Source organism: Dromaius novaehollandiae, chromosome 5 (genome assembly GCF_036370855.1).
Source record: "Dromaius novaehollandiae isolate bDroNov1 chromosome 5, bDroNov1.hap1, whole genome shotgun sequence".
Taxonomy (NCBI): Eukaryota; Metazoa; Chordata; class Aves; order Casuariiformes; family Dromaiidae; genus Dromaius; species Dromaius novaehollandiae.
This window is the reverse complement of record NC_088102.1, coordinates 62,480,049-62,498,600: the sequence shown is the minus strand read 5'-3', so window position 1 is coordinate 62,498,600 and position 18,552 is coordinate 62,480,049. Positions and strand designations below refer to the sequence as shown.

At 41.4% G+C, this 18,552-nt stretch overlaps 1 long non-coding RNA gene across 1 annotated transcript in view; it reads right to left on the bottom strand.

Annotated features, from left to right (window-relative positions):
* LOC112985718 (uncharacterized) overlaps window positions 1–18,552 on the bottom strand; it is a 176,130-nt gene that overhangs the window by 15,267 nt on the left and 142,311 nt on the right. Inside the window, exon 4 of the long non-coding RNA XR_003259807.2 lies at window positions 9,848–9,915. This is a non-coding gene — a long non-coding RNA (uncharacterized LOC112985718). The remainder of the gene's footprint in view (window positions 1–9,847; window positions 9,916–18,552) is intronic.

Sequence of the window (18,552 nt, the reverse complement as noted above, 5' to 3'; positions counted from 1 at the left end):
GAGGTCTTCCTATAGACTTTTCCTACGAAGCTTTGGCGGTGGGATTATTTGACAGCAAATTTGAAGGGAACATCCAAACTTCAAATTTCTTTATAATTTCTGTCACAGCTCAGGAATATCTTTTGTTGTATCAGTCTCAGTTCACTTCTTCCAAACTCTTTCCTGCTTCCTTTTAGCAGCCTCCTGTCCCTGTCGTGGATGGCTATCTCACTCTCCGGCCTCTCTTCCCAACAAGCTTTCTTTCTCCCAGGGTCTCGCAGAAGTACCACTCTGTACATCAATGATCTGCATGCTCCACAGACATCCATTTGTTTATTTTCTCAACACCTGCATTAGGCACGTAATACTGAATCATTCTAGGAGAGAGCGAGCTCGAACAGAGCCGGAGCAACTGATTCACCCCCTGGCGCTCAGAAAGTCTGCTGCGGAGCCAGGAGTCTCATCCAGACTCCAAATTTTAAACTCAGATATTACTGAGTAACAGTTTGGTGCAGTCCTAATCTGTCACAAAAGGTAAGACACAAATCCAGTCATTCTGAAGTTGTGCCTAACCACACAGTACTGCCACCTCACTACTTGAGCAATCTTTTTTAGCTCTCAGGAAGTAAAGCTTAGCAACTAATAGATAAGGCCATTAAAACCTGATTAAATTTGAGCCAATCTGACAGATTCTTTCTGTAAAGGGAAAGGAGGCTCCTGTGCACAAACTAGCACCCCACTAACTCCATACTCATTCTTCTTATTGATGCTGACTTGGTTATAAATTCTCCATTTTTAAGAGAATGCATCAAAGAAAACATGGAGGCTGCTGTGAGATAAGAGTTGATTAAAGGAGAAAGCAAAAGATGCATAAACACAACAAAGTAATTGGCCAGGCTGTAGTATTGCTGGAAAGAAGTTCTGGACCGTAAATGGATCCAGTCATGGGTGATGCAGCTGCCCAAAGTAAAAGCAGAAGTAGCTTGTAATGTGTAACAGAGGTGTCATATAAGAAAGGAATGGGGCGGAATATGTCCCAGCGAAAAAGTCAGGGGAAAAAGTGTATCTGATCTTTCAGGTCTTCACAGCACCATTTTTCTAGAATGTTTACAGTGCCTTTTTCCCCTTCAAAATGCCATGTTGGTTAGGGGCATTCTGTATCACTTAGACTAGAAAGGGTAAATTAGAAAGGGCTTTCTAATTAGAATACAATTATGGACATCCCCTGACTCCCAGTATATCTATAATGCCTTCTACATTACTCGCTCACAGATTAATCTCACCTTGTAGCCTCAAAAATCAAAAACTCTAGATCCAAATCACTTGTTTTAAAAATAAGATGACCTCAAAGTTTGGTTTTGATCTATCTATATTTGTTCACTCTGTTTTCTTCAAGTGGGCACTTTTTCCAAATACAGTGAGAAATATGATAAATTGCCACTGTAGTAAAGATACCAATATTCTGAATGAGATACAGACAAAAGACACAATAAAGTACCCACATGACAAAATGTACATGTGTTTAAAGTTGTGTTCTTCTGACCACTGCTAAGGCATGCACGCTCATGGGCTACTCAAGCTGTGAAATGCAGCCAAGAGGGTCATAGGAATAACAAGACCTTTTACTTACGTCTATCTAAAATGTTGCTGTTTATGGCAGGGGAGCCCTCTTAAATACATCTGCACAGCACTTAGCACAATGAGCCTTGGTCTTGAGCGGTACAGCAGTAATAACTGTCAATAACACTGTTTATGGACATTTTCTCTTGTCAACAACATAAGTTTTTTTTTAATCTGAAAGGCTATAAACTTGAACTATTGCACTATATCAAAGGGCAGAAGTGAGACCAGAGATCAGGCAGATGGAGCGTGTCTACTGTGATTTATCTGCTCACTGCCTCCACCTTCTTTTTGCACTGAAACCATACGGAAAGAATGATCGGCGCTTGGCCCAAATGTAAATAAGTGTAACGTATTCTGGAGGCCAAAGCAGTAATGCCATTCGGATAGATGCGTAATTGATACAGCGAGGAAGCGTAAGCCGTCTACACTTCCGGTCCAAGGGAGCTGCAAGGCAATGTGCCTCCTACAGGAAAGATGCAACCTTGGTTCTGTGAAAAATCAACATAAAACAGACTAGACAAAAAGGCAGAAAATCTGTGGCAGGAAACAATCCCACGTAATCCCTGGGGGTAAACTAGCCATAGGCCTTTCCCTGCTCCCCTCTAGTGCTAAGTAGTCCAAGGCACTGATGAATTTCTTAGCCTATCTGTAACAGTTTAATACAGCATAGGTTCTCCTCAGGATAAAGACTTCCCTCCACAACATGGTCCTAAGGAAAAAAAACCCCATCCAAACCTAGCACTGACATTCAGAGAGAACTGAAAAGACAATTCAGCAGATACAGAAATAAGAAATGTTATGTTGTGACTGAAATTTTGTCATCTTGAATCACTTATATGAGAGATCATAAGCTACTATAATGTATTGATTTTTGTGCATTTCCTGAGAGGATGCCATTTGAAGGAGACAAGGTGCTTTATATTTGCATTTAGACATTATTTAACACTAAGTTTTACTCTTCCATGTAAAGATGCAGTTGTGCACCAGTAACTTGGTGAGCATAATTTTGTCATATTCACAGAGGAATAACATGGACATACAGCTCAGAGCTCTTCAAATTGCAGCAAGTTCTTTTATAAATTCCTGTGACCTACAAAAACGCTTTCATATGTCTATCTTCAATAGATTGATTTAACTTCCCTTAATATTTTATGAACATTGCATGTTTAACAGGGAAGATACTTATGGTGATAGTATTTTATATCCTGTTTCTTTAATTATGTGGTAATTATTCAAAATGTAGCTCCATGGTTTCTGATAGGAAATGGTAACAGCAATGGTAGTTACAAATGTGAAGGAAGCAAGGAGTGGGTTATTCATGCCCTGTACCTGGCTGAAGAAAGACAGAATATAGGAAGAAACAGTTGTCTTTGAACTTTCAATTAATAAAGATGTCCATGTAAGTCAAACATGTAGCACAGGCTTCAAGGCTCTACTAAGAGGCTGTTTCCTACTCTTCCCCAGGGGTTTCAGCACCAGAGGATGTCCCTGTTCAGCAACAGCGTTATTCCATACCCTCACAATTTGGTTTGCTTTCTGCTCCAGGTAGCTGTTTACCTGAGCAAGCCACCCAAAAGAGTAAATGTATGTGTTTTTATTTTCCACATGAGTCACTGACGTGGTGACTCATTTTTCATAGAGGAGGGAAAAACAACACTATAGGATTGATGTAAATCTGGCAGAATGGGCAAAGGAATATGAATTTGCAAAGACCTAATCAACAGCTCTTTTGCAGACAGGGACTAACAGTGTAGGAAATATCTGATGTCTAATGTTTTGGGCCAAATGATCTACTACGATGACTTCACAGTATTATATTCTCTAGAGATTTTTGCAGCACTCCGCTGATACACTTCAAGACAGAGAACTTGACAGAAGCTGTATCTGTTACCCAAATACTCACTACTACAAAAGACATTCAATTCCTTGCTGTTTTAAGACAAAGCAACTAAAATTTGACCATTTAGAAAATTTCAGCCAAACTGAAAGGAGAACTCACTCTCTCGCATGTAAGTGTACTCTCTAATAGGAAGAGAAAAAACTGACTAAAAATTAGTGCCCTGGTGGAGGGCAGAGCGTGGGAGTGGGGAGGGCCTGGTCAGGGCAGTGGCAGCCGGCCTTGCAAGTCTGCAGCACACTGGGGCTGCCGGCCACCCCTGGGGCCGCCGAGGAGACAGGTCCCCTCTGCCACAGGCTCCTCGAGGTAAGAGAGGCAGCAGCGCTGTTGCTGCAGGCGTCTCAGAAGCAGAGGCCTCGGCAGGCACCTGCTGGTTACCTCGGTCAGAGCCCACCTCCCCTTAGTCCTTGCCTGTGGCGCCCATGGTGCCACACTGCTCTGCCGAAAAGGGGAGATGTCTGGGGTTTCCCATCATAGCTGACTCCCAGCACACACCTAAGTGCCACCAAATTTGTGTGCGACATGCAGGCAGGCGAAGGCACGTGCCACAACAGGGCCATAACTGTGGTTCAGGAGCTGAGCTTCTGCTACGTGTTTACGCTGAATAGCAAGTGGATCCATGAAGCAGCACGTTTGTCTGAGAGTCAGAGGGATTTGACCGCAAATCTTCTGGGAAAAATCTAGCAGGAAAGAGCCGACTACGTGCAGCAATCTTGGCATGCAATAGTGCAGCTCCATTACCATTAGGGAATTGGCATATGCCTGGAATTAGGCACACTGGCAATCAAGCCACTTCTTTACAAATAACTGAAAAAAGTGAACAAACTGTTTGCTATCAAATTGATTCAAGCATGTGGGACACAGTGGGTGAATACTATTGATTATATTCATTCAGGTTTTAAAGTGAATTTACTTTGGCTGATTGCTCTCCTTTCATATTTGCTTTCCACGAACATTTGAGTGATCAAGTTTTGCTAACACAGATGTGACCTTGACCAAGTCCTTTTATCCCTTTGTGCCTCCGTTTCCCCCTTCTCTCTTACCTCTCTCAGTTGTAAAGTCTAAGGGGAAAGGATCGCATCTCATTAGGTGTGTATACTTAATTAAGTATACTGGGCCCTGTCTTGTCTGGGATCATTCTGCACAAATCTAATACAAATTAGAATAATAATAAACTGTGCAAAGTGCATTTCAAAGTCTCATATGTGGTGGTTGTTAGTGGAAAAGAATTTGAAATGCAGAGGTGATATCTGAGCCAGATGTGCTTGCTTTCTTGCTCATCCAAACATGTAATTCATCTGACCAATCATAGCGAGGCCACACAGCTCAAATCATGAATACTGAGTAGAGGCTATTTGCATCGAATTGCTTCCCAGTGAAGTTGAAAAAAAATGAAATGACTTTTAAAAAAAATGTTGAACAAAAAGCCAACACAGAAGCAAATTCTGATCTGCTCAGAGAAATTTCAAGAGCAAAAAAGTGACTACTTTTGCCTGATATATTACTTGCAAATTACTTGTTCTGTTGCATCCCAGTGCTTTTTTAAAGCCCAGTAACTTGCCTGAGCTGCCTGGTAAGCAGGCAGTTTATAAATAGCAAAATGAAACAAAAATAATAATAAAAAAAACTTTTTAAAATTTATTTGGGACAAAACATGTATGTGGCCTCTAGCTTCCTCAGCAGCGATGAGTTGTTGCTGTACAGCAAAACTTGTGTAAATCCTGCTTTCTTAAAAACTTTTGCCATAGGTCTGCTGTATGGTCCACTACCTTGTCCCTGGCTCTTTCCCTTGGCCTCTGCAGTCCCTGAACACCAGCTCTTCCCAGGTCCCCTGGCTCCTTCAGCTGGCTAGAGGGGAGACTGCACGTTTTGTAGCTGATACAGGTATCTGTCTACCTACCGACCCGCCTCTGCTGGCTGCTCTGCTGGCCATGCCCAGGCAGAACGGGTAATGCCTGGGTGCTGTGGCTCCGTGGAGGGGTAGGAATTTTGCCTGCTGTTTTCTCCAGCTCCGCATTTTCCACAGAATTAGCTGGAGCTAAACACCTTTGAGACCTCTCCCTCATCCAGTGTCACTGAGACTGGACAATGGCTTCAAGAGCTGGCAGAGGGCAACAAACACCCCCACATGCCCCCGGAGGGCATGCCTGTATCATCCTTATTTCCAGTGGAAACCCTGCTTGTGCTTTGGGGAAGCTGTTTTGCCAAGGCTCCCTGGTAGCGATGGGGGCCAAGCGCAGATCTGTTTCCACACGTGTGGGACACTACACCCAGAGAACATTTCATGTAGCAAAGTCACCATCTGCAACATCCCTTCCTTAGCACAGAACAAAAAACACTTAAGAAAAAAAGAAGATAACTTATGCTTCGCATGGAACAACACCAAAAATGTGCTTTTGAGTAGTCCAAAGGGTAAGGCACTTCTGAGCTGTAGCTTCTTAGCAGAGAAGTCCCTGAACACCCATTCCTTGCAGTTTATCACTTGGGATGGTCAGCAATTTTGGCTTTCTAGGACACTAATCCCAATTGCTGAGACAGAGCACAGTCCTGAAGGCTGGCTGATCCGGTATTACTTAAACCCCTTAATAATAAGGGCCAGATTCTCAAACGCTGTAAACTGAGACAACTTCAGTGAACTCATTCAAGCTAGGTCAGTTTAAACGAACTAAGGATCTGGTTTAACCAAGATAACTTCTAACTGCATTTGCTCAATAATGGAAAAGAAAAAGAGAGAAGAATGTGCTTCATTCTTGGGGATATCAAGTTTGCATTTTGGTCTTTTTTCTTTTTTAGGAAGAAGGAGTGAGGTGAGCAGGGTTGTTTTTGGCCTGCTCGGGACTTCCACTGCTGAAGCTGGGAAGCAATGCAAAAAAACACTTTAATAAGTGGTGAATGCCAAATGAAACACTGGCTTTTCTTCTGTGGAGGGAGGAAACTAAATACAATATTCATGTTACCTCAGTTTCTTCTATTGCTCCAGACAAAATCATTGCCAAGACAAAATAAACCCCTCTGCTCTTGCATAAACTCTTCGTATGCAATTATTTGTACTAGCCAAACAGAAAGAAATTAATCCCATTTTAAGCACTGAATGTGTGGCCAAAGGTTTCATTATAATGTTACCATTCGGGGCAAATATGCAGGAGGAAAGGGAAACTCTCTGCCAGGATTTCAGGCAGAAATGTACATTTAAAACTTAGATCTGAACTTCCCTGTGCGGCTGTGTGGTTTTTTTTCCAAAGTTTTGCCTTGGAGGCATCATGCTGAGAGTTCAACAGGCAAGATGTTGCCATGACATATACCTCTTGAGATCAAAGGCGTTGCACAGAGTGCCAGGGAAGGATATGATTCCTTTGACTAATTTTATTATTGTAACCACACTGACTTCAGGGTGTTACACCAGTGATGAATTTGGCTCATCATATCCCAAACGAAGCTTAACATCTTTTGTTCCAAGCCTTCCTTTCCCTCCACCTCCTCTGCTACCACCTGCTATTACTCTTTGGGTATGTTTATACCACATATTGCAAACAGCCATGAGCAAGCTCTGCCCACGCTCCAAGTTGAGAGAAGCCATGTGATTGCACTGGCACCAAGCCTGAGCTAATAAATCCTACTGAGAAGAATTTTTTTTTCAGTGAAGAGCATAGGCAGGATGAGCAGACGTCTACCCACGGTGTACAGTACCAACATGCCCAGAGAGTAACCTATGCTGGGAATCTCTACAGGTCTGGAATCTTCTCCCTCCCTCTTTCCTCTCACATACGGACTTTCTTCCATACCCTATAAAGAGATCATGGACCTGCATTCATCATTCCCGCCATCAGCAAAACACTCCCAAATGGCACAGAGAATTGCCATTTTCCTAACAGTCACTTGTCATCACGGAGCTGTTCAGAAATGTTCTGTCCTGGCTTCTGGACTTTCTCCTCTACCAGTTTACACAAGATTTTCATCCAACAAGATGACAGAACAGTCCCATCATTCAGACAGCACCACGACCCTCCCCCTTTCTTTGAACCTTTCCACTACTCACCTTCATCTCTCTCACTGAGATCCAGCCTGCTGAATGTCAGGCATGGTGCTGTTCCTGCACATCTCCCATCACCACTCTTTTCAGTAATACCTATTATATTTCCCAGTTTTTTACTTGACAGCTTCATGTTTTGCTTTCAAAGTCCTAACAAAGCACTCTCTTAGGGTCTCTCTACTCCACTATACCCCGAACTGCACCAGGGTAAAGACAAACCTGTAAATATCACCATGACAAAGACGGTAAACGATCAGAGCCTCTGCAGAGGGACAGGAACAGTGAGATCCAAGGCCTTATCGTGCCCGTGAGGAAGTATCACATACTTTGATTGTATCTCTTGAAAATTATTCTTTTCTGATTTAGGGAGAAACTGGGACTTTAATGTCATATTTTCAAATAATTTAAAGATACCTAAACTCAATGCTTTTTACTTTTTTTTGGTTATCAATTTAAATGAATTACCACACACTACCTTCTCCCTCCTCCTCCTCCACCAAGATGAGGTCCAATAATTATCCACCCCACGATGGTTTTCTACACAATCTTTGGTCACTCAGTCCTGATATTGAAATGCTCTGGGTTGCTCACTAGATACACACAGAAGCAGAACCAGGACATGTTTGTGGTTTCAGGATACTCGGGCATGAATTCAGGCTGAGGCTGAGCACCTGCATTCCTATTTCTCTTGATGTGCCTAACAAGTAAGGAGGCCATCCTCCACCCCAAATACAGGGTAGAACTAGGAACAGTCTCAGTGCAAGAAGTACTAACCTTAAAATCAATTATTTGCATACCCGAATAGTATTTTTATATTAATGGGAACCAAAAGAGAAACCATCACAGTTTTTCCAGAAACTTTATGAATAGCCTTGCCAAAATTCAGCCCATAAAGAAAGGATCCCCAATTAAATAGAAGAAGCAAAGGAAGGTGGTTCAGAAGAAAAGAAACAAGTAAAGAGAGTGGAAACACACTGAAGTGATAGAATTAAGACCAACATTTTGCCTTCCTCAAATCTGGCAATGAAAATACTCTGAAAATTAACACTGTGTTTGCATTCTCATGGCCCCATTTACTATCCTTGTCAACACCTTCTATAACACAAAAGGTTTTAAGTTCAGAAGATACAGTATCACTTGATCTTCCTTCAAATCTGAGACTGCTAATGAAAGACCTTGTAAAAGTTGTATGCCGTTTGTATTGGCAAAAGTATTATAGAGACACCTTTCCAGAGCTTAGCAGTAGCTCATGAATTGTCCATTGATGCACGGAAAGGCAGCCAGGGAATCCAAATATCACTGTACCACTCTTTCTTTTTGTAGGCTGCTGTTTCAAGTGAACAGCTCTACTTCACAATATGAAACGATAAAGGAAAATGATTTAAAAGCCACTTGATCTGTGTTGTCTCCATTCAAAAAGAATCTAAAGTGATTTATTGTTCCTCAAATGGCTGAAATGCTACTTTGCTTAATGTCATTAAAAACCTGATATCGGCACCCAGCCCTAATAAAGGTATCGGGAACACAGCAGTAACCTACCCAGGGAGGGAAAATGAAGCTGTCATTTTTCACTATAATTAAACTTGGTTTCAAAAATCCAAAGGTCTGTAATATGAATTACACTAATTACTTCTTGTGGTTTAAACATTGATTTCAATGTTAAATTTAATGGACTTAATGGATGTTGCTTTTCCCATCAGACTGGTGGCCGATGTTTGTCTTGTTTCTTGACCACTTATAGATTTCTGTTGACCCTTTAAACATATTACAATTGGCAGTTTGCTCATTCTTTGTGCATGAGAATACTACTATTACTTTACTTGGATAATCCAAGCTTCCATGTAACATGTCTCTTGGAGTTATTTTTGGCAGCCAAAAGCATAAGTAGTCCAGGAAATAAAAAAAGAGATCATTGGACTACATTTTCAAAAATGTGCAGGCAATTAATTTTGCTGAGGCAGTATGTGAAATCCAAACAAACATTATGGAAATAGCAAAACATGTGCTAAACTTCACAGGCCAATTGTGCTGCTGGTTGCTACACACCAACCTCTTTCCTGCATTTGCTCATTGCTCAACAGAGTCGAAACGCAGGAGCTGGGATTCCAGACCTAACTCTGAACTCTAAAACGGTGTGAATCTGAAGCTCCTGGAATTACATCCACAGAAAACTTGCTGGGGATTGCAGTCAGGTTCCCTCTTGAGCTTACTGCTTACTCAGAAAACACCAAAGACAGTGCTGGGTTGTACTAATAAGAAATACAGTGCTGGGTTGTACTAATAAGAAATACATTACAAATAATAAACTGTGGGCTTACTGTTGACGTAGTGACAGGACCCCCACTGATTCCAAGGAGAATAGGATGAGATAGGCATCATGTGTGATCTAGGGGGAAAAAAGACCATCTCAGTATTTTAGGCCATATCCAAAAGACCCTGTTCAAGTGCAACAGTTCATTACATCAGTGCTTTGATTCGCTTCAGGAGTTGAAACTAGTAGACGTTTTTTCTAGGCCAATGTGACTAGTTCCACTGTTAAGAACAAACAAAACTCAAGTTCTTCAGATCACAGAGCAGATCTTCATACGAGTTTTTAAAGCACTACTTGGAAGAGGAGGTCTAATCCCAAAGGTGAAACCAGTGAGAGGTGCTAGTTGCTCGGTATTCTTGGAGGCCACTTACAAATAAGTGTCTAAATAGAGAATTTAGAAGAGGATTTTTAAAGTATTTTGTGTTGAAAATCTTGTTCTCCCAATATATCGCAGTTGCTAAAGGCATTATAGGCAAAGGTTAAAACAACAGCAGAAAGCCTGTTTTCCCACCAGACTGTTTTTACATTTGTTCTCCACAGACAAGGGAACATTGATACCAAAAAGGAATCAATACCTTGAGATATTTGTACCATTTCTTTTTCTGCAGCAGAAACTCTAGATGCTAGATAAGAGGTAATTGGTAGGAATGGAAGAGAAGACTACAGATATTTATTAATTCAGTCTATCAGGAAATCTACAACTGCAGCGAAGTCAAATAGAAGAGTTGGCTATGACCACAGAATAACCAGTTGTGGCTCAGGACAACTGAATTATTACACATATATCTATGGCAGGCTTGTTACGGTGATGATGTCAAGGGGGAATTATCATTCAACAAAATGGTCTTCCTCCTTCTCTCTGTGACATGTTCCTGAGCAAAGCTACATTCCTGTATCTGTCACCGGCTGTGGCTGAGACTGTAATTGGTATGACCTTTAAACGAATAACGTTACCACAGAGGAATTCCGCCGGCACCCAAATGGCTGTGTCTGTTCGGGGACTAAAACATCTGTGCACAAGTAAAATACACACACACACACGTATATATAAAATCCATATGTGGATTGAAAGATTTAACGGAGTCAAAACACACAGCTCTGGGAAAATCTTGTTATGTTAAGGGCCAAGTAATCAGCATGTATAAACTGGCATAATTTCACTGACACCAGTGAAACTTTGCTGATTCACATCAGCTGAGAAGCCTCATCTCATAAGTGTGTTTTTCTTCCTGTATGGGAATTCAGTCTGTTCAGAACTAAAGGGTCCACCGCAATCCCCAAAGAAATGGCAGAAGATTTTTGGAAAGGCGATGCAATTCTTTCAATGTAGGAATTCAAGCCAAATTAGAACTCCCTGGGGATTTCTGAACTCGATCCGACTCACGAGGGAAAGCTTCCCTAGAAGGTCAGGAAAGTTTAGGAAAGTTCAGAAAAACTTTCCTTTCTAAAGCCCTTGGACTGACGTGCCAGCACCTCCTAGCCAGTGTCTAAAGGGAGGTGACAGAGCATGACCTATAACTCAGAGTCTGACTGAATGGAGAGTTTTGGTGGATTTGTACTGGTATGTGCAGTTCCTACGTAAACTCTGCAATTTTACGATTTCATAAAGCCTTTTCATAGCTAGAAAATACTTTCAGTTCATAATACCTGCCTTTCTAGATGAGATAATAATGGCTTTCTGATTATTTTCTATCTTAAGATCAAGTTGTGGAGATGACAGGTTAATAAACACTTCTCACTGCAAAGGTAACACTGTCAGAAGAATAATTAAGCAACAGAAGAAGTTGCAAAAAAGGGCTCTGCACTCACCATCAGTAGTCATGGTCAAAAGTCAAACAAATATCCAGAAATCAAACTCAAATCTGTTTCGATATTGGATGATGAAGATATGTTGGTCTATAACTCATTACTTGCTCAACTTTCCTCTCCTCCTCCTCTTTCTAGCAAGTATTGACTCCAGACACGATGCTACTTTTTAAATTTCAACTGTACCACTCAGATATTTTTCTGAGCAAATAGCTGCATTTCCAGTCTTACACTTCCTCCTCTCCTGCCTGAGCTATTTATTTCGAAAGGCCCACCGAAGCGCTGTCCGCCTGCGTCTCCGGGCCGCTCCTCACTCCTGCAGGATATCCCAGCAAGGTCTCATGCAGGCAGCAAAATCCACCTCAGCCCTGCCCAAGGCAGCAGTGCAAATGCTTACTACCATCCATCCCTTCCTGAGTGTATCCACTTTCCATACTACTTCCTCCCCACACTGAATAGTACATGAAACTGCAAATAGGTGCTCTAAAGAGAGATCCTCAGACAGTTGAACCCATCGCTCCTGTGCAACACACCCTCTGGCCCATCGCTCCTGTGCAACACACCCTCTGGAAGGCTGTTGTCTCTGAGGGCATCATTTTGGAAGGACCAAAATCTTGCATGGAAGGACCGAAATCCAGCTGCTGCACTGGAGCCCGGAGCTCTGAACTCCTGCAGCAGGACGCCTGGTCCTGCCGCTAGCCCGGGAGCTACCTGGGGTCAAGAGCTACGGCACCGTTTCTCACCTTTTGCCTTAGAAAAATGAAGTAACGAATACCATGTTTTCTCATCTCCTTGGGCATGAGGGAGGACAGATTCTGTAAAGTAATGATTTTAAATCACAGTACTTAAAAATAGGCACTTTACTCTCTATGTTGGCATCTAAATAAAAGCAGCCTGACTTTGAAAGGTGCTAAGCATTTGCACTTCCCAGCAATGTGTACACGAGCTGTTTTAAAGATCTCCAAAGACAGAGATTTTCTTCCTTGCCAATAGCATTTCTCCCTCCTTCAGTATAATTTCATAGGCCATCCATTTTGACATTACATCAAATTAACACTAAAAACACACCTACCAGTTTGGATAGAGATTTTAAGAGCCCACTCTTTACAACACACAAGGCAGGATGCCTCTTTTGTGTTACATACAAGTTCACATTTCACTTCAAACATGTGCATAATGGAGAATTCATTTCGATGTAGATGCTGTCCTGAACGATGACATTTTCCTGAATCGGGAACTAAGACAGACACAGGAAAAATGCGCAACAGCAGAATAGGTTGTGTAATGTGCAGTTTAGCAGGGGCATCTGTTTCTCTAAATGAGAGACCCCAGCAGATAAATAATAATTAAAAATAACATTTGTTCAGTAGGATTTGAATAAAACAAACAGAAACATTTCTCCCAGCTCCTTTGGATGAATTAGCCTATAGTCAGAAATGCTAAAGAAAAAGGAGAGCACATTGCTCTGAACTCATCTGAGCTTCTATATCTCTTCCATTAGGTAATTTTCAAGTAATGTTGATTTAGCAGTTTCAATTTCATTCAGAGGAAGCTAAACAATGTTAGATGTTAAAGTCTTCCTTTCAGGTTTGCTTTACAATTCACTGTTGCTCTTTCTACTCTTAAGCCTGTGCTCCAATATATAATCAGTTATATACTTCTTATTAAAAACGTACAATGTTTCAGAAAATTGAAATAGTTTTCAAAATTGTCCCCCACTGGTAATTCTGCATTTGATTGTCAAAAATGTTAATCTTTTCTCAGGCCTGAAATTATGAGCCTGCTTTATTGGTCAAAGGCCATAATAATTTGAGCTCTTATTTTATAAACTCATTTCTGCCGAGTGATATCCTGATAGGAGCAAGAATAATAAATCACAAACATGTCCCCCAAGATTGCATTGTAAATGTCAAACTAGACAGGAAATTGTAATTAAAGAAAGGAAATTGCTACAAAGAAGCACTTGATTTTAAAATGAGCTAAGCACAGAATTTTCTAAGCATTTAATTATAGACCAATTTCAACTGACTGCTTTGCTTTTGCAGTCATATTTCTTATTATAACTCTTCTACATAATAACCAAATCTCCCTGCTTACGATGGTCAGGAGCATTACTACCTAAGGCTGCATAAGTGCTAGGATTACTAACTTTACAGGAACTATTACCACGTTTTAGTATGATGGACAGCGACATATCACAATTTTAAATCAGTGACAATCTGATTTGAACTCAGCAACAGAGTGGATACTTTTCATAACACCAACTGCACCTCTTAGCACCTCACTTTTAAACAAGCAGCAGGACCAGTTCTGAAACACCTGGACTGACAAATGCCTGGGTAAGTGAAAAATTTGGTCAGGAACACACACTCTGGCATCACAAAAAAATCCCTGTTATCCACGAAGACTGCCAAGGTTCCCGGCAATCTAAAGGGAGCCTGTCAGTGCCATAAAAATGGTGCTATTTGCTTCCTCTCCAATGCATGCAAGGTCAGAAAAGAAGGACTTTAGGGAAGAAAACAGTATGTTCTGATAACACTAGACTAGCAAACCACTTAAACGTAGGGGTTGCTCTATGAGGAGTAATTTGGAGTAGCCTTCTGGAGCCTAAAATCTGCTACCGACCCTCTATTTTTACTGAACTGGTTCAAGAAAGTTAAAAGGTCTTAAGAATCCCACTTCCCATGTCCTGACATGAGACTGAGCCAGTTCCAGGGGTTAGTCTTCGACCAAGAAAGATTGCCCAGCCATCTTTTTCAACTTCTTATTAATATCACATGGGTGATAGTGGTAGGACAACTGCGCAGTTCTCCCTTTTTCCTTTAGCATAGCCTAAAAATTTATTGGAAGTAAAATTTACTATAATATATGTACTAGCACACTATATCTTTCTTGATTTGAAAAGACAGATAGGCAGAAAAACTTTTCTACAAGACTGAAGCCAGAGAGAATCATGTTGTATTGAATCCTCATTAGGACCTAGCAAAATTCACTGAATACTTGACACTGCTTATTTCCAGCTAGGAAGGAATAAATCAAGATGCAGATGTGATCATTTGCACCTGTAAGTTGACTGCAATGGAAATATTATGCTGCTGTGGGCACTGGATGGGAATGCATAAAGCCTTCTCAACTGGCAGATACTTCCCAACCAAGGAATCTGCTTTTTGCCTTACAAATCTATATATTGGCATAGAAATTAACCACTTGCATGTTTAGGAGAACTAAGTTAATAGAAGTATTCTGATCTTTTACTTTCCTAAGGAAAAAAAGCCATTAGAGTGGATGAAAACAGTTTTACAACAGAAACAGCATTTTCTTCAAAGTGCAGATACGTAATCATAGTGCAATGTAATGTAGTCACTATTCAGCACAGCTTCTGAAGACCCCTTAAGTAGAATGGGGTTACATTTTTAAGTATAACCTACAAGGGAACACAGTCTAATACACATGTCTGATAATATATTTGCCCTGTAATCCCTCATAGTACACTTGCAGATTTCATCAGTGGCCAGAGCTCAGGTGGAGTGACTGGACACAGAGAAACTGGTATGCCCTAGGGGAAAAAACGGACTAATTTTGTAGGAAAGAGGCGTAAAGAAATGGGGCTAGACAAAAAGATGCGTCTTGGCAAGAGAACGCACAGAGAACTTGGTGTGGAAAAAAAGCAGATGTTTACGGTTTGCTTCTGTACAGTTTAAGCTGTTAAGTTCAAACTAAATAAAGAAGCTGTGGGTCAAGTGCTGAGCATCATCTTTGAGACATGAAGAGGCCAGAGACAGAGCATGTGTGAAGAGGTTGGTGATTGAAAGAATAGGAAAAAGTAAGTGGAACTGAGAAGTGAAGAGTAAGTCATTCGTGGGCATCCTGCGTGGACAAGGATACAGAGGGAGAAGACCACAGGACCTTACAAGGAAGCAGAGCCTTTGGCGAAAAGATTCCACAGAGCAGAAAAAAAACCCAGGTACATAACAGAAACGAAACAAGGGAGCAATGGATGTAAGGAAAGAACAATGTCAGCAAGTTGTATTATTTGGCAAGGTCTGTAGTGAAAAGGCCATATTTGCTACTGTGCCAGCCAGCAGGGCACATGATTAGATCAGTAGGAATGACAGATTTTTGACTGAGCTAAAATAAAACAAAAACATTTTTTGTTGAAGGTGATATTCTGGTCATTTGCTGATTCTGAAGTTTGGCATAACCCAATGAACAACAGCAAATCAATACAGATGACCCAAAAAGTAAGTTTTATGTCAGCGTGAATAAATATGTATCTAGTTCGATTGAACATGATGTGAGGTAACAGTGACTGCAGATGAGCTGAGGACATGGAGGACTGAGATGATATTGTGAATGAATAAACAGCACAGAGAACAATAATGTCTAATAAAACATGCTCTTACCAGTGCACCTGGAGAATTCTCCAGCTCCACACAAAATTTTCCTCATTTCCTATTTCTATTTCTCTTCATGATTATGGCTTTGCCACAGAAGTGGCTTTACTGACACTCAACTTAAATCCTCTCAAGTTAGTTTCACACCTAGAATAGAGTAGCAATTTTTACAAAATCACAAATTAAGCTTCTCAGAATGACTGAATCACCTTGTAGAGCATTTTATTACCAGCAGAGAGAGGCTGCTCTGGCCAAGCTGTAACCTGGGTCCACCAAAGCTCAGCCACACTATGGGAACTGTGCCGGCATCAGGATCTGGGAGTGGATGAGATTAGGGCCAACATTTGGTCATTGCTCCACATAAGGCTTACTCCAGCTAAACCCAGCATTTTTATCACATCATCGAAGACCTGGCATTCCCGGCATTCAAACGGGGACCGGCAAAAGGCAGCAGCTCCTCCCTGCCAGCTCCTCTCCTCCTGCGCTCCGTCTGTGGGACTTAGTGCCCCACATGGACACAGATGCTGCCACCTGATAAGCAGCTTGTCTGCTTGAAAAGCAGTGTTTCCTGACTACTAGTGAGCTTCTAGGGGCATGAGTAAATTTATTTTGGGAAAAAGAAATACCGTCTGGTATGCCACTCTCGAAAGGCTACTCACCTCACACAAGGTTTCCACCGCAGTAAGGTCAGAGCAGTAACACATCTTTTTGACAGGAAGATAGCACAATACATTTTCTGGCTCTATTACACAGTTTGCATGTAATCTGGACACAGCATTTCATGACTCATTTGCCTCAGTTTCTCATTTGTAAAAATGAAGACAGAAATCCTTCTCATCCATTTGGGCTCTAAGCTCTTAGGTATAAGCCACTGCCTCGAATGAGGTTTTACAGCACCTATCCTAGTAGGAGCTATGCTTCAGGGAGGGCTTTTGTTCCTTTTTAAAACCAGCTTGAAACTTGTGTACTGATATGCTATTTATATTTGTCACAGTATTCATTAAGTTGTTAGCAATATCAAGGGAGACCACCAGTTACAAAATTTGCAACCAACACCTTAATAATAATATGCATCACAAGGGGGAAATCTTTAAAATACTGCCTCTGAAGACCTTCAAAAGGAATTCAATTTCTGTTGCCCCCATGTAGCTCTCTAGCTCTCCCCAGTTGTAAGCGTACTGGAATATGCTGGGATCATCACACAAACATATATTTATATTTCAGCTTAATAAAATGGCTTTGCGAAACGAGCAGTCTTATGTACTTGCTATCACGTATGCATGCTCACAGAGGAAAAATCCCGAATTAGCTGGCGGGTCTCACTCACACAGCACAGGGAATCATTAGCAGCAGCAGATTGTTGGGAATGTGCAGAATCAAGTTGGAGACACAGTAACATATAAAAGGTATACGCACACGCACGCAGAGTGAGTGCATTTGAAAAAACAACCCAACAGTAAAGCTTCTTCCAAAGTACAGGAAAGGCAATTGCTTTGTTTATGGCCATCAGTGGCTCTGTGAATCCTGACCCATATCACTGGAGCAGATCAAAGGCCACAGCTTTAATTCCTTAAGAAAGTCCCAAATCAGAACAAAAAAATCAAAATTTTTTGTGAAGCAAAAATTCCAACAAATAGAAAGATCTGACTGACTGTATCAAAGTAACTGGTTAGGATATAGTCCCAATGCTCCCTTTCTACTGCAGCCTTTATATCCCATGAAAGCACTTCAACCTTATCAAAATGAAACATTATGATGATTTTTCAAACATCTTGATCAAAATCAGCTTATTCCCACAATTTTTTTTTGAGGCTGCTGAATCTCTATTTTCCCACACGAAAGCTGTAGTGCTCCATCAGTTGTCAAATGCTGTGTCACCCAAATATTCTAAAATAAAAAACACGTTCTCTTTCCTGCACTCTCTTTTCCCTAATCAGCAACAGAAATAATCAAATTAGTAAACAAGGTCTGGCCTTGTGTAATAGCTCCATTATGTCCATAGCAGGGGTAAAAAGAATCAGGGTAAATTTTGTACTAAAAGCATCACTTCAGATTGTGGAGAGACAAGACTCTTGGGACAGAGCAGATCCACCGATTTTTTGGGAAGCGCTGAAGTTGTGCTCTAGGAAATGCTGTCCTATCAGCGATTTACAGGATTGACCCTGGATTCCCTGAGAAGCTAGTGGAGAACTAACAGCCTCATTAATGACAACCCATGTTAATCAGTAGACCTTACCAGGACGCGGCCTCATTCTGTGTACGAGAGACACCAGGTCTGCAGGCTGAAAAGCCACACGGCTTTGGCCAGAGAAGCGTAGGATGAAGGGCGCATTATCACCCAGCCAGTCACCCACGAGAGCACTGTTTCATGTGTCTGCTGTTTAAGGGCGGTCATTTTAGTTTTTCTGCTGTTCTACTAGAACCTGAAACACGAAGTCCAGAGGACTCCCAGGCTACATGTGCCACGAACACTCCGATTTAGGGGGCAGGGAAGCAACCTTGGGTCTTGCAA